The sequence below is a fragment of the Cervus elaphus genome, chromosome 17 (assembly GCF_910594005.1).
Source record: "Cervus elaphus chromosome 17, mCerEla1.1, whole genome shotgun sequence".
Lineage (NCBI taxonomy): Eukaryota > Metazoa > Chordata > Mammalia > Artiodactyla > Cervidae > Cervus > Cervus elaphus.
This window is the reverse complement of record NC_057831.1, coordinates 26733529-26755346: the sequence shown is the minus strand read 5'-3', so window position 1 is coordinate 26755346 and position 21818 is coordinate 26733529. Positions and strand designations below refer to the sequence as shown.

At 38.4% G+C, this 21818-nt stretch overlaps 1 long non-coding RNA gene across 1 annotated transcript; it reads left to right on the top strand.

The window, feature by feature from the left end:
* The first annotated feature begins 4895 nt into the window (after window positions 1-4895).
* Window positions 4896-21373, top strand: LOC122673349. Its single transcript, XR_006334671.1, has 3 exons — window positions 4896-5008; window positions 6338-6477; window positions 21275-21373. It is a non-coding gene; the product is annotated as an uncharacterized LOC122673349 (long non-coding RNA).
* Window positions 21374-21818: the final 445 nt, after the last annotated feature.

Genomic DNA, 21818 nt, shown 5'->3' with positions numbered 1-21818 from the left:
CATCTGGCAGTTCTTGGTTCATGTACTGTTGAAGCCTAGCTTATAGAATTTTCAGTATTACTTTGCTAATGTGTGAGATGAGTGCAGTTGTGGGGTAGTTTGAACATTCTTTGACATTGCCTGTCTTTGGGATTGGAATGAAAACTGACCTTTTCCAGTCCCGTGGCCATTGCTGAGCTTTCCAAATTTGCTGGCATATTGAGTGCAGCACTTCCACAGCATTATCTTTTAGGATTTGAAATAGTTCAAATGGAATTTCATCACCTCCACTAGCTTTGTTCATAGTGATGCTTCCTAAGGCCTACTTGACTTCACTCTCCGTGATATCTGGCTATAGGTGAGTGAACACACCATTGTGGTTATCTGGATCATTAAGATCTTTTTTGTACAGTTCTTTTGTGTATTCTTGCCACCTTTTCTTAATATTTTCTACTTCTGTTTGGTCCTTGCCATTTGTATCTTTAATTGTGCCCATCTTTGCATGAAATGTTCTCTTGAGAGCTCTAATTTTCTTGACGAAATTTCTAGTCTTTCCCATTTCACATTTAATATGATGACAAACCTAGACATCATATTAGGTTTAAAACTTACATTCTTCTCCATTTGAGGCATGAGGCTAATGCAATGTTTCATACAATGGTGTATGCAAGAAAATATAAACTGAAAGTTAAATAACAAAGATTTTCAAGCATTGTAAATTTAGTGTTCTCAAAAAATTTAAAGGCCAACGTCTCCATATTGTGGGTGAAAATGCAAAAGGTGAATCTAATTTCTTGTCCTTGTTGTTGCTGTTCAGTCGCTAAGTTGTGTCTGACTTTTGCAACCCCAAGGACTGCAGCATGCCAGGCTTAAGACATTGTATTAAAAAGCAGACATCACTTTGCCAATGAAGGTCCATGTTGTCAAAGCTATGGTTTTCCCAGTAGTCATGAACAGATGTGAAATTTGTACCATAAAGAATGCTGAGTACCAATGAATTGATGCTTTCAAACTGTTGTGCTGGAGAAGACTCTTGAGAGTCCCTTGGACAGCAAGGAGACCAAACTAGTTAATCTTAAAGGAAATCAACCCTGAATATTCATTGGAAAGACATACAAAGCTGAAGCTCCAGTTTTTTGCCATCAGATGCTGACTTATAGAAAAGATCCTTATACTGGGAAAGACTGAGGGCAGGAGAAGGGGACAACAGAGGATTTGATTATTGGATAGCATCACCGACTCAGTTGACATGAGCTTGAGCAAACTCAGGGAGATAGTGATGGACAGGGAAGCCTGGCATGCTGCAGTCCTTGGGGTAGCAAAAGTCAGACACAACTTACTGACTAAACAGCAACAACAAGAAATTAAACTTTTGCATTGTCACCCACAATATGGTGATGTTGGTCTTTAAATTTTTTGAGAACACTAAATTTAAAATGCTTGAAAATCTATGTGTTATTTAATTTTCAGATTATATTTTCTTGCATGCACCATTGTATATAACATTGCATTAGCCTTATGCTTCAAATGGAGAAGAATGTAAGTTTTAAATTCTCAGCATGCTTATCTTTTCTTATCAAAGTGAAGCTTCAGTCCACCGTCAATAATGTAGGCACTATTGTTTTTCTAGGCTAATGATGAGTGAATTTTGGTACTCTCTTACTACTAATAACCAATAGGATACTTTTATTTGAATACTGCCTGTGGATAGGAGTGAGCTATTCGTTAAAGAATTTTACAGGGGACCTATTTAAGGGTCAGTTTCAGAATTCTATAAAAATTATTTGGGTCACGTTGTTTCAGAACCCATAACCCTAGTCCCATCAGCTCTGCACTCATTGAACAGAGATGCACGGATGGACTCATAGAGCTAGAAAGTGGCTTCAAGGTCAAACACTACAATACTGTTTTTCAGATGCTTTGTAACTGACTGATTTTAGTCAGTCTACCAATCACGCTTTAATAATTTCAACCAAACTTATTGTTAGTTTATATCAATCACCACTATTGCTATGCAATATCATATAGTCAGGCTCAGGAAAGGGAATACAGTATCCTAGGAAAACCCAGTTCTCTTTAAATGTAAACATTCTTGCACTCTTACTTGTTTACATGGAAAATATTTTGCAGTCAAGACCTTTAAACTCACTCATTACTCTACACAAACACAACCTGGCCCTTGCAAAATAAATTTTTCCTGCTTACTATATGGAAGGTTTTTTCTCTCTTTTATGGGTTCCTATGCACAGTTCCAATTCCTACAATGTCTTTTACCCCGTTGTTCATGTTGTAGTTAAACAGTCTCCCAAGGCCCAACTTGGGACTGACCTGCTCTCAGAGGGCTTCCCCAGTCTTCCAGTCAGAAATGAGGTCTCTCTGCCTTGGATCTATAGTCTTTTGGATTGTCTGACCAGACGTTACATCCAGTCCTGTATTGTAGTTCTTTTTGTACGAGTATCTTATAGTGCTGAACCATCAGTGACCCGAAGGCAGTGGTTACTTTTATATCTTTTTCCACTTTGTCTACCACAGTGTTGTTATTAAATGTTTAGTAAATGTATGCTGAAGAGAAATACTACTGAAGTATCAAATCGTAAGCTATTGATTAAAAATAAACCCATAAAAGCAGCACAAATTGTGCTTTGTAAATAAATAAATAACTCCCTGGAGGAATTTAGATCATTTCAAAAGTGTGTTAGTTATAAGTGGGTTGTTAATTAAGTTGTACTGTAATTTAATTTAACTTATGACATGACTGAATGACTAACCCTTGACTTTGACTTCAGGGTCACACAATGACTGCTTAAAGGGTTCGTCACAACTGATTTAAAGCTCTTGTATCTACATGGTTTCCTACAACCACTCTCTTTTATACTTGATTGGAGACCTCTCATTTTTCATAAAATTTTGGATGTAAGAGTCATATGTATAAGATATCACACAGAGCTACATTACATAAACATACACACATACACACAAACACCAGTTTTCATCTTGGAGCAATTCAAATGCCTTATTCATTTCTTGCAAAAGCAAGTTATAGGTTATAAGTAGGTCTATGTTATTTATTTTTTTATCTGCAAGTAGTCAGTTACCAATTTTGGAGAAGGAAATGGCAACCTACTCCAGTATTCTTGCTTGGAGGATCACATGGATAGAGGGGACTGGTAGGCTACAGTCCATGGGGTCGCTAAGAGTCGGACATGACTGAGCAACTTCACTTTCACTTTTCCCTTTCTTGCATTGGAGAAGGAAATGGCAACCCACTCCAGTATTCTTTCCTGGAGAATCCCAGGGACAGAGGAGCCTGGTGGGCTGCTGTCTATGGGGTCGCACAGATTTGGACATGACTGAAGCGACTTAGCAGCAGCAGCAGTTGCCAGTTTAGTAATAGAATCTCTGGTTTTAAATTCTGTAGAAGGAAATGTCAATAATAAAATGGCTTAAATTAAAAAAACCTAATCAAAGAATCAAATGAACTGTTTATGTATAAAATTGGAAAAAGCATTCATGGGGATAGCAAACCATTTACTTTTTGACTCTTTTCCTCCTCATCAAAAGCAAGGTAATTTAATTCATCATAGAGTGCAGTTACACTCATAGTACCTAGATTACCAATATGGTAGATGAGCCCTACATGGGCCATAGGGGACTGTTGGAATAGATTCAGTACAGCCATGATCACAGACCATCGGCCTGCAGCTCTCCTTTGTGCCTAGGGCACCCATAATTTCCTGTAGCAGCTTACCCTCCAGCTAGTATGATTTGAGCTACCACATACCTACTCCCTCCCTCTCAGGCTCTAGATATGTCTCCTTCACAAACCTAATGTCTCAACCTCAAAAATAAATTTCTGCACTTTAGTTATATTTTGAGAGAAATGTAGTCAAGTAGTTGCAGAATATGCTAGTGGCACCCTGCCTAGACCCCATTTATTAGGTGATCACTGTGAGTAGGACAAAAACAGACATTATTTTCCCCATTTTTATAACTTTGAGAGAACTGAGGTTTCAGGAAGTTAAGTATTTGTCACTGATTGTATTTATTATGTTTTTCATTTTTTTTAATACTTTACACTTTGATATCTTGGGACCTTGCAGACCCAGGGAGAGACTGCCTCTCCCAGGATTACTTAATTTCTAGAGATAGCAAATAGCTTGCTTCAGTATCTCTTTGATATGCAAGCCAACCAACCTCAGGTTCGTATCCCCCAACCACCTCCTTTTATTGTTGCCAACTGTCTGGGATGTTATCCTCCTGCCCTAAATCACTCCAAGGCCAGTTACCAGATAACTGGAGACCACCCTTATGGCTCAGAATCCACTGAAGCTCACTTAGCCTTGCCTATCCCACCTTGCCTACTCCTTTTCCTGAAATCCACAATAAAGGCTCTGGTCCATGCTTTTCCCTACCCCTTTCTGTCTTCTTGACTGACCCTGCATAGCATAGCATGCTCCTTCCTTTGGGGGGAACTGTGAGTAATAAATTCTTTTAAGGCAGTTGTCTATATGTCTGTCACCATCCATATCTGATTAAGTTAAATCCTGGGTATATTTTAAGACACTAATGCATACCTATAAATTTGCAGAGCTGAACCTAGAACCTAGGTCTTTATATTCCTAGCAAGGTTTTGTTTCTACAACATTAGGTTATTTGTAAGTGTCATGTTAAATTGCATTTAAGGCTTTTTTGAAAAGTTAGGATATGGTTACAGGCATTATTTTAGGAAAAAGGTTGTGTTCTCTTTATAAAAGATGGCTAATATTCTTTATCAGATCCTTGACCTCAAATATTTTGTTGCTTAACAGGACAAGTTTCACTAAAATATTTGAGTATTAGGTAATTGTTAGGCAAGATTTTGAGTGACTTAGAAACTTGTCAGCATGGAATTGAATGATAGGAAAAGCCCATCACAGATTTTTTTCCATCCAGAACAAGAATCTTCTTAAGGGTGATTTCCTCAATGTGCTTGCTGCACGTAGTGAGGGAGGAAGAAAACGTGGTGGATAGAGAAGCAGTGTTAGAAAATGTGAGTAGATTCCTTCAATGAAGCCAAGGACTAGAATTGAGAGAAAATGTTAGTGTTGATTATGCTTAGTGATTCCAAGTACCAGCCTAATCACTTTTGAAACAGTTTAATTTTTAAAGTGTGTTTTTATTCAAATTGGAAATTCAGACATCTAGAGTCCCTGGAAAAAGAAACTTTCAGAATGGGAGGTTGGTAAATGGTAAAGTTTTCCCTAATATTTTGCATTGAAATACTAATACAGTCTTATTTACATCTAATCAACTTATGCAAAACCACACCAATGAAAAAATAAAAGAGCTCCCAGATATCTAAAAGGGCAAAAAAAATCCTTCAGTTATCTTCTGCAACATTTATCTTTTGTAACATCTGTCTTTTGTATAGTTATAAATGCCTTCCTTCTCATCTTTTGTTAGGGCCATTAAGCTACTATTATTGTTGTCATTGTTGTTTCTGCTACAATTAAACATTAATTTTAGGGTTTTAATGACTAATATGTGTCAGCACTTGTTTGCCAAGTGCTTTACCTGCATTTTCTCATTTAGTTTTCACTACTCTGGGTAATAAAGAATCTATTGTTCACCCTATTTTTCAGATGCTGGGACTGGCAATTAAGGGCTTTAAATTACTTGCTAAGGTCACTAATGTCTAGTAAGTGATCTGAAAGCAAAGCTCATGTGTTTAAGTTCTACACCATAGTTTCCTCAAGCATCCTAGCAAAAGCCAGAGAACAAAATAATCTCAACTATGCTGCTGGCCACATGTGGCTATTTAAATTTAAATTAATTGAAATTAAATATAATTAAAAAGTGAGTTTTCTGGTTGCAGTAGCATACTTCACATGTTCAGTGGCTATGTATGGCTTGTGGCTAATAAGTTGGACAATAAACCAAAGAAAAATTTCATCCTTGAAGAAAATTTTCTTGAACACAGCTAGTCTGGAATCATACTGGGTGTGGGTGTGAGGGCTGGTGAGAGTGGGAATGGGAGATGTTGTCTGGAGAAGAGAGATTTAAATAACACAACACATTAGAACTGTCTGCTTTGTTCTTAAATGGCAAATTAGAGTGACAGTTAAGGCGGGAATTTAGGGTCAAAACAGTGAGATTTTCTTCTGGTCTTATCCTTTGCTGGGCAGTGGCCCAGAGACTTCCCAAAATTATGAAATGTTTGGGTGCCAATGAGTGCATTGAAGTGTGCCTATTCTATATCATCGATAATGTCAGGATATTAATCTATATTTGTTCATATAGGACAGGTAAGAGATACCTATGGGGAAGGTAAAGGTGTGCTGTTTGATTTTAAATTATTATTTTCTATTTTCTTTCATAGAGGAATATCTTTCCTCTATGAAACTTTTTGATACCTCCATTTCCTGCAAAGAAGAATTCAAGGTATCCAGATTTCCGGAAAAGACAATGTGACGTCAAAGACCTACCTCCTATGACATCACGTCTATGGTTCTCCCAGAGGTAATCAGCCTTGGGTCAAAGGAAGGCTGTGCATTTGACAGATCACATGTACTCCATAGCTCAGAGGGTGTGACTCCAGAGCCATGACCTAATTTCAGAGACAGACTGATTAGCTTCTCAGTGACCCCAATTCACACCTCTTCTGACTTAGTCTAAAATATATTTTCTAGGTAGCTATATGAGAGACCTAATATAGAATAGAGCATATGGTACATCCCTGTGAGATATTAGGCAATTAATTACAATTAAGTTTTTCAGTCTTTAAAATGAGGATGTTAGTACTTAATTCATAAAATGACATTAAGATGAAATGGGATAAATTCTGTAGATATCTCAGCATAGTGCAAGGCACACAAATTCGGTTTACAGAGTCTAAATTTCTGCATTACAAGTTCTAATATTAAGATTTTATTTAGAATAGAGAAAATTATAATTTATCATGTGAAGAATGCAGAGTTCCAAAGAATAGCAAGAAGAGAAAATAAAGTCTTCCTCAGTGATCAATGCAAAGAAATAGAGGAAAACAATAGAATGGAGAAGACTAGAGGTCTCTTCAAGAAAGTTAGAGATACCAAGGGAACATTTCATGTAAAGATAGACACAATAAAGGACAGAAACGGTATGGACCTAACAGAAGCAGAAGATATTAAGAAGAGGTGGCAAGAACACACAGAAGAACTATACAAAAAACATCTTCATGACCCAGAAAATCACAATGGTGTGATCATTCATGTAGAGCCAGACATCCTGGAATGCAAAGTCAAGTGAGCCTTAGGAACCATCACACGAACAAAGCTAGCGGAGGTGATGGAATTCCAGAGGAATGATTTCAAATCCTAAAAGATGATGCTGCTGTGAAAGTGCTGCACTGGATATGCCAGCAAATTTGGAAAACTCGGCAGTGGTCACAGGACTGGAAAAGGTCAGTTTTAATTCCAATCCCAAAGAAAGGCAATGCCAAAGGATGCTTAAACTACCACACAGTTGCACTCATTTCACACGCTAGCAAAGTAATGCTCAAAATTCTCCAAGCCATGCTTCAGCAATATGTGAACCGTGAACTTTCAGATGTTTAAGCTGGATTTAGAAAAGGCAGAGGAACCAGAGATTAAATTGCCAACATCCGTTGGATCATCGAAAGAGTAAGAGAGTTCCAGAAAAACATCTATTTCTACTTTATTGACTGTGCTAAAGCCTTTGTGGATCACAATAAACTGTGGAGAATTCTTAGAGAGATGGGAATACCAGACCACCTGACCTGCCTCCTGAGAAATCTGTATGCATGTCAAGAACCAACAGTTAGAACTGGACATGGAACAACAGACTGGTTCCAAATTGGGAAAGGAGTACATCAAGGCTGTATATTGTCACCCTGCTTATTTAACTTATATGCAGAGTACATCATGAGAAACGCTGGACTGGATGAAGCACAAGCTGGAATCAAGATTGCCAGGAAAAAATATCAATAACCTCAGATATGCAGATGACAGCGCCTTTATGGCAGAAAGTGAAGAACTAAAGAGCCTCTTGATGAAAGTGAAAGAGGAGAGTGAAAAAGTTGGCTTAAAGCTCAACACTCGGAAAACTAAGATCATGGCATCTGGTCCCATCACTTCATGGCAAACAGATGAGGAAACAGTGGAAACAGTGACAGACGTAATTTTTTGAGGCTCCAAAATCACTGCTGATGGTGATTGCAGCCATGAAATTAAAAGACACTTGCTCCTTGGAAGAAAAGTTATGACCAACCTAGACAGGTTACTAAAAAGCAGAGACATTACTTTGCCAACAAAGGTCCATCTAGTCAAAGCTATGGTTTTTTCAGTAGTTATGTATGGATATGAGAGTTGGCCTATAAAGAAAGGTGAGTCCCGAAGAATTGCTGCTTTTGAACTGTGGTGTTGGAGAAGACTCTTGAGAGTCCCTTGGACTATAAAGAGATCCAACCAGTCCATCCTAAAGGTGATCAATCCTGGATGTTCATTGGAAGGACTGATGCTGAAGCTGAAACTCCAATACTGTGGCCACCTGATGCCAAGAACTGACTCATTTGAAAAGACCCTGCTGCTGGGAAAGATTGAAGGTGGGAGGAGAAGGGGATGACAGAGAATGAGATGATTGGATGGCATCACTGACTCAAAGGACATGAGTTTGAGTAAACTCCAGGAGTTGGTGATGGACAGGGAGGCCTGGCATGCTGCAGTCCATGGGATCACAAAGAGTCAGACATGACTAAGCGAGTGAACTGAACTGATGTGAAGAAAATGATAAGAAAAGTGGGATGTTATTTTGATTGCTGGACAAAAGAAACTATTAATTTTTCTTCTTTAGTCAAATTCATGCTTATAAAACATCATGCAGAGCATTTTTTTTAATCTTGGTATCTAGTTCTTATGTCTTACAACTCATATTCATTTAGTGCATTTTTATCAGCTCAAGCTTAGATATTATCTACTGATTTTTCCCCTGTGTTAGTAGATGACTGCAGTTGGAGGTTGATTTTAGCTTTATAAAAGAATTTTTTACTTTATAGAATGATTGATTAAGATATTTCTTTAAATAATAATTATTCTTTTATCATAATTATGATCTTATTTCTTAAAACTTGACTTACAAATTACCAGGAATACTTCATTGTGTAAAACATGGTTCATGGGGATCCCCATGGCAACTTCAAGACAGTCTTAAAATAACAAAGTTCCACCCACTAGGAAGATCATACATGGACTACATTTCAACAGCAAACCGTGCGTTTCTTCGCTAGCTGTTTCTGTGGAGAGTCCAGCTTTCTTCATCATTCCTTTTGCGTGGTGCAAGAGTGAGAGTTTTTCTGTCTCTTCCTATCACCAGTCTAGATAGAGAATTACTGTGTTCTTAGACCTGAGTGATTCATAGCCCCTACACACCAGTCAGGGATGGAGGGGTGAAGGGCAGGGAGAAATTAAAACTGAGGGAGATGAGGAGAAGGAAAATGGAAGATAGAAAATGGGGAGATGAAGGATGAGGATGAGAAAACTTTAAGAGGAAGGGGGATATTTGAAAGGAAAAAAGGAAAGTAAATGAGGGGTTTAGAAGGAAAAGAGATAAAAATAAACTCTTCTACAATGTATGTAGTGCTTTCTGATTTGGAAATGTGGTATCCATAATCTCATTTTATTCTTAAGCCAATGTCCAAACTAACTGTTCATATAGTCTCTTTATTAGTAAGGAGACTGAATTTCATGAAGACTAATTTTAGCTCAAATGAAATGTTTGATTTAAAATTCCATGATTTGGCTCTTGTGTGCATGCTCAGTCATGTCTGACTTTTTTGCAATTCCATAGACTGCCCCGTCAGGCTCCTCTGTCCATGGGATTTTCCAGGCAAGAATACTGGAGTGAGTTGCCATACCCTCCTCCAGGGGATCTTCCCAACCCAAGGATTTAACCCAGGTCTCTTGCATTGCAGGTGATTCTTTACTGTCTGAGCCACCATGGAAGTTACCTCAGCAATTCTAGGGAAATATGTCCTTTTTGTTGATTTATCCACATTGACAGGCAACCTCAAATTAGATAGCTGACTGTATGATGGATTGTATGAGGCCTCCAAACGTGGACAGAAGAAAAATCAAAGTCCTATTCTCTGGAAACCATACACATACTGCTTACACTGAACCAAGGGCAATAGAAATGACCCAGTGAGCATTCTTCTCAGTTCTCCAAGATTATTTAAATTCTACCTCAAACATCGTCTCCTCTACCAAGCTTCCTGAGCCCTCCACTCAGAAAGAATACAGTTGAATCAGTTCTAATGAGGTGGATGAAACTGGAGCCTATTATATAGAGTGAAGTAAGTCAGAAAGAAAAATACCAATACAGTATACTAACACATATATATGGAATTTAGAAAGATGGTAATGATAACCCTATAGGTGAGACAGCAAAAGAGACACAGATGTATAGAACTGTCTTTTGGACTCTGTGGGAGAAGGCGAGGGTGGAATGATCTGAGAGAATAGCATTGAAACATGTATATTATCATATGTGAAACAGATTGCCAGTCCAGGTTTGATGCATGAGACAGGGCGCTCAGGGCTGGTGCACTGGGATGACCCAGAGGGATGGGATGGGGAGGGAAGCAGGAGGGGGGTTCAAGATGGGGAACACATGTACACCCATGGCTGATTCATGTCAATGTATGGCAAAAACCACTACAATATTGTGAAGTAATTAGCCTCCAACTAAGGTAAATAAATTAAAAAAAAGAAAAAAAAGAATGCCACCTCCTTCTCTGCTTCCAAGGCACTAGTTTATACCCAAGACACAGCACTTCCCAGACAGCCTGATACATACAAGACTTGATTGTCTGTCTGTCTTCCCTCCCATAGATTATAAGCTTGTTTTTATGGATAATCACTGTAGCTAATGTTTATTTAGGGTTGTCCTATCTGTCAGCCTCCCTGATAAGTGCTTTAAAAGGATTACCTCATTTATTTACCCCTCTTTTTGTAGATTAAAAATGGACAAAGATAGTTAATACTTCCAAGTTCACATAGATAGTAAGGATAGGATCTCCCCAAGTCTATATCCGTGTTACAACCACTGCCCCATGCTGACTCCTGGCACAGGTAGAGGTCAACTGTTATCCATCATTGTCACTCTACTGAACCCACCTGAGTGCCTGGAATGAGGAGGTGCTCAGTCAATGCTGATTGGTATTGGGTGGAGGAGAAATGCCAGGGATGGTGGGACCTCCCTGGTGGTTCAGTGGTTAAGAACACAGCTTGCAATGCAGAGGACATGGGTTCAATCCCTGGTCTAAGATCCCACATGTTCCAGAGCAACTACGAAGCCCAGGTACCACAACTAGAGAGTGCATGCTGCAACAAAAGATCTCGCATGACACAGTGAAGATCCCCAGTGCCACAACTAAGACCTGATGCAGCCTAATTGATTAATTAATATTTTAAAAAATGAATGAAATACTGGGGAAGGTGAGCATCTTTGCTGACTGATTGGTGTCTGACTGCTGTGCTGTGAAGAGGAGGAGAGTGCTGGAACAAACGCCAGTCTCTCTACAGAAATGTTTTGACAGATAGCAGCTCTACAAGATGAAATAGAGATTGATATGAAAGAAAGATTGATAATGATGGAATTGGATAGAAATCAACTTCACTCAATACTTATGTTCAAGATTAAAAATATCTAAGCAAATTTAATCCCTAAAAATAACCATTGTTAAACTGCCCTGGATAAAGATTCAAACCCAGTTCTCCTATACAGAAGAGGAAGAGGAGGAAGAAAAAGGGAAGAAGAAGAAGAAGAAAAGTTTTACTCTACAGTTTTGACTTCTGGATTTGTTGACTCAAATCTAATCTAAAGAGTAGTCTCCACCCATAAAAGAGACAACAAAAAAGAGTGTATGTGCTAAGTTCCAATTGAATTATACAAACAAAATTCCTTTTTAGTCATGTGGATATAAAGGGAAACAAGGATGAAGTACAAATGGTGACTTCCCTGGTGGTCCAGTAGTTAAGAATCCTCCTGCCAATACATGGAATTCAATTCCTGGTACTGAAAGATTCCACATGGTGAGGGGCAACTATGTATGCACCACAAGTACTGAAGCCCACACACTCTAGAGTCCTTGCTCTGAAATAAGAGAAGCCACCACAATGAGAAGCCTGAGCACTGCAACTAGAGAGTAGTTCCCCTCACCCCAACTAGAGAAATTGTAGAAGAAATATAATTATGGATGAAACACAATAAAGCCACTAAAAGCTATGCTTTAGAAGAATAGTTAAAAACACGGGAAATTGTCAAAATGTAATTTTAGACTTTTAAGATGCAAAATACAATATATATATGTATATATTTACGGGCTTCCCTGATGATTCAGACAGTAAAGAATTCACCTGCAATGCAGGAGACCTGGGTTTGATCATTGGGTCAGGAAGATCCCCTGGAGAAGGGAATGGCAACCTACTCCAGTATTCTTGCCTGGAGAATTTCATGGACAGAGGAGCCTGGAGGGCTACAATATATGGTGTCACAAAGAGTTGGACATGACTGAGTGACTAACACTTTCACTTTCACACATACATACATATACATATATATATATACACACACACACACATATATATATACATATATATATATATGGAGAGAGAGAGAGTCAACTAAAGGACTCCCCAGGTGGTACAAGTGGTAAAGAACCTGCCTGCCAATGCAGGAGAGGTAGGAGACTCTGGTTCGATCCCTGGGTCGGGAAGGTCCCCTGGAGGAAGGCATGGCAACCCACTCCAGTATTCTTGCCTGGAGAATCTTACGGACAGAGGAGACTGGCAGGTTACAATCCATGGTGTTGCAAAGAGTCAGACATGACTGAAGCAATGTAGCACACAGTCAACTATATATATAAGATAGTCAACTTTGAAAAAATAAAATTTATATATGTGTAGAAAAAGTTCCAAAACATTTATAGTAATTAATAAGTGATGAGATTATAAGAATGTTATTTTTTCCTTTGTGCTTCCTATATTTTATAAATAGTCTAAAGTGAACATATATCACTTATAAGGAAAAGTATTACTTTAATAAAGAGAAATAATAAGCATCTTGTTTAAAAGTTATTTATATACACAGAAGATAATGGTTTAGAAAGAGAAAGAACAATCCCAAGGGAAACATTTCATTTCTAATCTCCTTAAGTTGGAGGGCAGACCATAGCTGAGATTCAGGTCTAGGACTTAGTAACAGAGGTACTGCAGCTCCACAGAAGGATGAATTCTCAAGTTTAGCAAGGCTGCTCTGCCAAGTCGGGAATCTTGATGGGAACACTTAATGGTCAAGAAGAGAAGGATGAAACATTAAAGAAAAAAAAAGTCAGAAAAGGACAAATACGATAGAAAAAATTCAGGAGAGTGTTGAGGCAAGAATTCAAAGGAAGAGTTTCAAGGAGTGATCAGTCGTACTGAACTGTCAGGATGACTGCTGAAAAAGTTCCTTGGCTTCAGTAAAATGGACAGCACTAATAAGAGTAAATAATGGCTCTTTCAGGGGAGTGTTAGGGATATAAAACACAGAGGCATGGTTGAAGGACTGAGAGGAAGGTGAGGAAAAGGAGACAATGAAAGTAAAGGGTCTTTTTCTTAAATTGTATCTTTTCCTAGACAATATGACCCTGGTATATTGCTGGCCATAAAGTAACTGCCTGACACCACTATAGAAACTCCCCAAAGCTGAAAAGTCCAAATTACAAAGTCAAGTTATACATGGGCATCCTTTTATAAATCAAATTCAAGTTATTCAAATTTAAAAGTCAATCCACTATTTAGTCAGATTGAGAAGTTCCAATTGCTACAATTGTACTTTCTCAAGGCCAGTCAACAGAAGCCCAGAGTAGTAGTGCTTGGCCTAGAATTCTTCACCCTCACTTCAGAGAGCCACATACACATCCATCTTGATTCCCAGTGGCAGCTGGAAAGAGATTCCGGGCAATGGAAAGTTTGTTTCTGCTTTGCTTTTCAGTGGTAGAGTGTGTTAAAAAGCTGACAAGCCACACTGAGAGAAGACATGGATAACATCACGCTTCATAAGTGGAGACAGGAGACGAGGGAGGAGAATGGGATGGGTGGAGATGCAGACACATGACTAGTAACTAGTAACACTAGTTCCATGACTAGTAACTCTCCCTACAAGGGAGGTCCCCTCTGATAACATCCACTTTAATTCATTTAATCAATACTTATGTATCAGGCACCATTCCAGATACTTGGGGTAGAGAAAAATAACAAGAGATTCAAAGCCTCTGTTCTTCTAGGAACTGTAGGGATATAGACGTTAGACACTCACAAATGAGGGAAATACATCAGAGACAGAGCTGGCAGAGCTTTAGTAGATTGGGTATAAGGAGGGAAAGGTTTTTGCCTGAAGCATCTGGGTGACTTTTCAGGATATTGTAAGCTTTCTCACGAGAGAAATGGGGTGGAGGAAAATGGGCAGGGATGTGGGGGGTGATGGTCAGATGTTTGGTACAAGTATTGAAAGAGAGGCAGTTATCTCAGGAAACTGGACAACAAGTTGGTTAGGGAAAAGCTGGATTGCCCAGCAATGCTGACATCTCATTTGTCTTGGTGATCATACTTCACAATGGAACCAATCTGCCCTGTGATTTTCCCTGGTGATCTTCTCTGTTCACCCTCAGCTGCTCAGGAATGTCAGCATGGCTGTGGTCATAGCTACCAAATTCTTTTCCAACCTACAACTCTGGCTAGTTTTCCTAGGTCTAGGAGTGAATACCTGACCCAAGCTAAGTGAAAAGTACCTTTCTTTCATTTTTGGACTTAAGAGAGAAATCTGAACTCTCTCATTGCAGTTGTTAGATTTCATAATCATGTGTGCCTTTTTTGTAGCATATTCCACAAAAGCAAGGCAGTGGTGAGAAAATGAAATAATATCCTGGGAGACACTGTAATAATAATGGATAGCACTTACAGAAAGGCAGTACTGTGTGCCCACCACAGTTCTAAACATTTGTCGCATGTTGACTCTCTTAACGTTTAAAGCAAACCTATGAAGTAGGAGCTACTATGATCATTTTCATTTTATTTATGGGGAAACTGAAGGACAGAGAAGTTGGATTTCTTACTGACATAAGGCAGGTAAGACATGGAACTAAGATTGGAATGTAAGTCTGCTAGTGCTAGCATCCATGCTTTTAACCACTGCACTATACTGCCTCATGTAACAGAGAGGGAAAATCCTACTGAAGTTGAATTGATCTGAGTTTCTGCTCCCAGTTGCAGTCCTACCCTTGACCTTGTTTGGCTGTTTGCTTAGGGCTCAGAAAGATCTAGGCCCAGTAAAGATCTAGATTTAGGTAACAGGATAGGAGAAAATGACTATTGTTTTGATCTTTAGCAAGATTGCTATGGGAAAGACAAGCCTAAACTGGACCTTCTGCTTGTTCATGCCAGACTTCATTTCACGTCTGTCAGCCCAAGCATTGCTGAATAAGAATAATGTATACATTCTAACAGTAGATGCATTGGTGCACAAAGCTTAGAGATCAGGGTATTATTTAAAAAGAGAGAAGTGAACAAGACTAAGTCCCTTCAATCCCATTCAAACACCTCCACTCCCATACCTTCTTGCCTATATGGGTGATAGCTCCCTAAATAAAGCATAGGCACCTGGAATTCCTCCTAAGAGCATTCTCCTGAGTGTATAAGCCAGCCCTCTCTGCCCTAGCCCAGTTTCTCACCCAAGTCTTGAGATAAAAGCCTCAATAATTCATAGGGAGAACAAGAGAGAAGCATTATTAGGACAAGACCCTGAGAAAATTAAATGGCAGTTACGAAACTTTTATGAAAGAAAACAAAAAGTTATGAACAAGTGGTTAGGGAGTTAAGAGAGTTCTTTTGCTAGAAATGCTCCAAGCCTAGAGACATGTAATTACTGAATCTAGTTTCAAACTATATTCTCACACCTACTGCTACCTAAATTACTCACACCTCATGGTTTCTGTGAACTATAAAGGTTTTCATCAAAGAAGCTGTTTCACTGACTTGCTCGAGGGAAGCTTTGAAGGACAGTGTATAAAGCATGTCTAAGCAATGTGAATCAGGGAAGCCAGAGTGGCCAGCCAAGAACTCACATTCTTACACTGCAAGTTAATAAACAGTGCACTTGGTGTTTTCTGATCTAATATTTGCCTCTATCAGAAGCCAAATATCAAGGGGATAGGGTCCAGAATTATAAATTTTAAACAATATTTCTCAAGAGATTCTTATGTGGTCTGACTTGGAGAAACACTGCATTAGGCAAATAATAAAAGGTAAATATGATGATGGTCATCATCCTTATTAACAGGAGCAGCAGCTCTGCCATCATCATCTTTACCCCAAGCCCACATTACAGAGTTTTACTTTACCTTGATTGAGTTAACCCCTATTTGGACTATGTTACCCACTCTTTTATATTACATAAATTTCTTCTTCAAAATGTAGCTGAAGTGAAAAAATTTTAGTGGCTCAGTCATATCCAATTCTATGTGATCCCAGCAGGCTCCTCTGTTCATGGAATTCTCTAGGCAAGAGTACTGGAGTGGGTTACCATGCCCTCCTCCAGGGGATCTTCCCAACCCAAGTATCGAACCCAGGTTTCCTGCATTGCATGTGGACTCTTTACCATCTGAGCCATCAGGGAAGCCCAAAAGAGCCTGTTTCCTTCCCACCAGGGAACCTCAGTCTCCCAAGTGACAGGCAGGGATACCCACCACGATAGTAACAAGGACGGCAAGTCTCATCTGAATCTCATCTCTCATCATTCATAATGACCTCACATTGTCTTTGTCATCTATCATCTTTATCACTTATCTCTCAGCTTTTTAATAGTACTTTGTATTATTACTTGTGCTTTTCCATCTCTTCGTCTCTTGGAGACCCAGTGTTATACTGTATCACCTGCAATATACCAGGTATCACCTGGTATCTAGCAATACCTGGCATTAATTGATACTCCAGAAATTCTTAACTAATTGTGAGCTGATCTTTCTTTTAGTTTATTCACTTTTTTATAACCACTTCATTGCCTTTTCACCTGTTGCTTCTCTTCAAACCGCTTCTCCCCTAATAGAGCATCTTTGTTGTTGATACCCTCCTGAATCATTCTCTCATATTCCTTTCTGTCCTTCACTTTCAGATATTTGCCAACCATTCACCTCTCTGGTTTCCCCATGTTAATGTGTGATTACTGATTATTTCTAATTACTCTCAGCACATAGGCAATCTAGTTCCCTCAGGAGCAGAATCAAAGAATTGATACTCTTTTGGGCATTATAAGACACCGAGGGAAACAGAAAACTCATCATGGACACTTTGGGCAAGAAAAGTGCTACTTTTGAAATAGGTCTACATCATTTTTATTAAAATGTGCAAAATCACTGCAGATGGTGACTGCAGCCATGAAATTAAAAGAAGCTAGCTCCTTGGAAGGAAAGTTATGATCAATCTAAACAGCATATTAAACAGTAGTTCAGTTCAGTTCAGTCACTCAGTCGTGTCCGACTATTTGCAACCCCATGAACCACAGCACGCCAGACCTCCAAGTCCATCACCAACTCCTGGAGTTCACCCAAACCCATGTCCATTGAGTCGGTGATGCCATCCAACCATCTCATCTTCTGTTGTCCCCGTCTCCTCCCGCCCTCAATCTTTCCCAGCCTCTGGGTCTTTTCCAATGAGTCAGCTTTTAGCATCAGGTGGACAAAGTATTGGAGTTTCAGCTTCAAGAACAATGAATACTCAGGACTGATCTCCTTTAGGATGAACTGGTTGGATCTCCTTGCAGTCCAAGGGACTCTCAAGATTCTTCTTCAACACCACAGTTCAAAAGCATCAACTCTTTGGCGCTCAGCTTTCTTTATAGTCCAACTCTCACATCCATACATGACCACTGGAAAAACCATAGCCTTGACCAGACAGACCTTTGTTGGCAAAGTAATGTCTCTGCTTTTTAATATGCTATCTAGGTTGGTCATAACTTTCCTTCCAAGGAGCAAGTATCTTTTAATTTCATGGCTGCAATCACCATCTGCAGTGATTTTGAAGCCCAAAAAATAAAGTCAGCCACTGTTTTCACTGTTTCCTCATCTGTTTGCCATGAAGTGATGGGACCAGATGCCATGATCTTCATTTTCTGAATGTTGAGCTTTAAGCCAACTTTTTCACTCTCCTCTTTCACTTTCATCAAGAGGCTCTTTAGTTCCTCTTCACTTTCTGCCATAAGGGTGGTGTCATCTGCATATCTGAGGTTATTGATATTTTTCCTGGCAATCTTGATTCCAGCTTGTGCTTCGTGCAGCCCAGTGTTTCTCATGATGTACTCTGCGTATAAGTTAAATAAGCAGTAGACACATTGCTTTGCCAACAAAGGTCTGTCTAGTTAAAGTTATGGTTTTTCCAGTGGTCATGAATGGATGTGAGAGTTGGACTATAAAGAAAACTGAGCACCAAAGAATTGATGCTTTTGAACCGTGGGGTTGGGGAAGTCTCTTGAGAGTCCTTTGGACTGCAAGGAGATCCAACCAGTCCATCCTAAAGGAAATCAGTCTTGAATATTCATTGGAAGGGCTGATGCTGAAGCTGAATATTCAATAGTTTGGCCACCTGATGGGAAGAACTGAGTCTCTCATGAGAAGGCTCTGATGCTGGGAAAGATTCAATGTGGGAGGAGAAGGGGACTGCAGAGGGTGAAATGGTTAGATGTCATCACCGACTCAATGGACATGAGTTTGAGCAAGAAACTAGTTGATGACATAGGGTGTACAGAGTAGATTTGAAAAGGCCTAGTTTATTTCCAGGTCTGAACATGCACCATGAGAGTGAGTGAGTCATTTTAAGTCTTCGAGTCTCCCTTTCCACATCTTTAAATCACTGTTGGTGATGGACGGAGAGGCCTGGTGTGCTGCAGGCCATGGGGTTGCAAAGAGTAGGACATGACTGACTGACTGAACTGAACCAAAATGAAAAAGTACACATTGGAAATAAATTAAGACACTTTCTCCAAGCAGGTTATCACAGATTTCTATGGATAATACTCAATGTTTTCCCACCCATGGAAACTCATGCACCACTGTTAGGAAAGTAAACTGATAGAAACTGATAGAAAGCTGGGTGATAGTTTGATAATGTTGTACTAAATGCCTTAAAAATGTGCCTATTATTTACCAAAGAAATTTATTCCAAGGAAATAATTATTGCTGTTTTTATTTATTTATTTAATCAGTTTCCTAGTGTTAGACATTATGTTCCTTCCAGTGTTATACTCTTAAAAACAATGCTTCATTTTCTCCACATCCTCAAGAGCATTTACTGTTTATAGATTTCTTATTATGGCCATTCTGACCGGTATGAGATGGGGTGGGAGGTGAGAGGGAAGTTCAACAGGGAGGGACATATGTATACTTGTGGCTGATTCATGTTGGTGTTTGACAGAAGCCAGCACAATGCTGTAAAGCAATTATTCTCCAATAAAATTTAAAAAAAAAAATGCTTCAGTTAATCTGTTTATAAAATCTTAAAAATACTGATAGTTGGGTACTGGACTTGAAGTTTTCCCTCCTTTACACTTACCTGAGTTTTCCAAGTTTTTGCCTTGAGTGTGTATCGCTTCTGAAATAGGAGAAGTTTTCCATAAAGTATATAATTTTACTTGCTTTTATTTGAACTTCTTTTGTGGCATTTTCCCCTTTTCTTTGCGTTACAAGGCATGTATTATCTCCTCGATTGATTTCTAAGTTTCTCGAAGACATAATTTACTCAGCCTATAATGTCTTACAGTTACTAGTGCAGTAAACTTGAAAATGAAACACCAATAAAATTATGAAGGACTCTAGTACCACCAGATATTAAAAAATATCAAAAAGTTATTCACTGAGGTGTCAGTGCAAGAATAGACAGTAAGATAGATTTATGTTTCCAAAAAGAAACTTGTAAATTGAAGAACTTATATAGTAAAGGTGCTAATTTAAGTATAAATGAAAGAAAAATTCATCAGGAGTTCATGCTGAGACAATTCATTTAGATTCTATAAATTTATATTACCCAAAATAATTTGAGGTAGATTTAAGAGTTATATATTTAAAAATCAAACTATAAAACTCTAGAAATAGGGTGACAAGTGTTTATTTGGTCTCTATATGGAGAGAAAGTGAAGGACAGGGAAGCCTGGTGTGCTGCCGTTCACAGGGTCGCAAAGAACCAACACGACTGAGTGACTAAACGACAAGAATGGAGAGAATTCTCAAAGCACAGAAATGGATTAAATAATAAAGGAAAACATATTTTTATGAATCAAAATTTTAATATGTATGTTATGCATGTATATATGAACATATAGCTTCATAAAAAATAAAGGTCAAAAATCAAGAAGGAAAAATCATATATGACAAGTTGGTAGACTGCCAGTCACTCCTTTTATGTGTAAACAGATCAAATGATTAGTAAAAAAAACACCAAGATGCAAGTGGATACTTATGCAAAATATAGGACCAAACATTCCACACACACAAAAAATATGTATGACTAACATAAACATAAAAAATTTCAACATTCTTAATATTGAAAAATACTAATAAAAATAAATAGCTAGCTTTTTCTGACAGTCACTTTGTTTTTAATGACCACAGTCAATGCTAATGAGAGTAGGAAAAATGATGACATAGATTTTGCTTTATAGTTCAAGGAGTTGTGCCAAATCATTCAAACTTTCTGTAGAGTTAGTTAGAAATCAGTTTCACTCTAACCATGTCTCTATCCTTCCCCTAGTAATTCTTACTTAAGGAAACCAGGCAAGTCAAAGTTATAAACAATATACATTATAATATTCAGAACAATGGAAACAATTGTTTTGATTAAGGTAGTTGCTGATTAAGGATATTTGGACATATTCAAATGATGAAATATAAAACAGCTATTTAAAATTATAAAGCATTTTGAAATCATGAGAAGACATTTTAGAACAAGCAAACAGTAAATGTTCAGTATATGGTGGCTTTCACTGGCAAAAAACACAACCCTAAAATGTGAAACTGCTTATATGACATGATCTCTACCATATAAAAATTATTTTAAGAGACTCAAAAGAAATATGCTAAAATTTTACCAGCTTATGTCTGAAATTGCAATGATCTTTTTTCTTTTTTGTGTGATTTTCTTACTGGTACAAATTACAGCAAGTTAGTGTCATTTGTATGATCAGAAGTTAAATGTTATCGCTAAATGATGTCATCTTATTGTCCTTGTGTCAACAGACAATCACATGCCTGGCAGCCATTGCCTGGAAAAAGAACTCTCTTTCACTTGAGAAAGTGGAGGTTGAGCCACCAAAGGCTGGGGAAGTTCGTATTAAGGTAAATTTAAATCTTTGAACTTGTACTTGTGAAGGCAAGTGTAAGGAAATCTTATTTCATGTATCAAAGTTGTTCCCAGTGTTCCAGCACTCCCACTACTGATACTGAAACAGCTAGTCAGTATCCCTGCCTGTATGCTTTCTGGCTGAATTCCAGGCAGAGCAGTAATACAGTGGCTATGCTAGAGGAAATGTTTCATTTCTATGATCAATATGAGTGGATTGAGTCTATCCACAGACAAGAAAACTTAGGCCATTAACTGAGAAGTTTTCAAACTTCTCAATGCCAATTAAACCTTGCAGCAGTTCAACTCATTTTACATTACTAACTTAATGTTTTCAATATGCTAGTTTAAAATCAATTTTCTGGGAAAACATTCCACAATACTGTGCTAAAATGTTTGGTTTCTCAATGGTGGTGCTATGGATACGTGGTCAAAAATCCT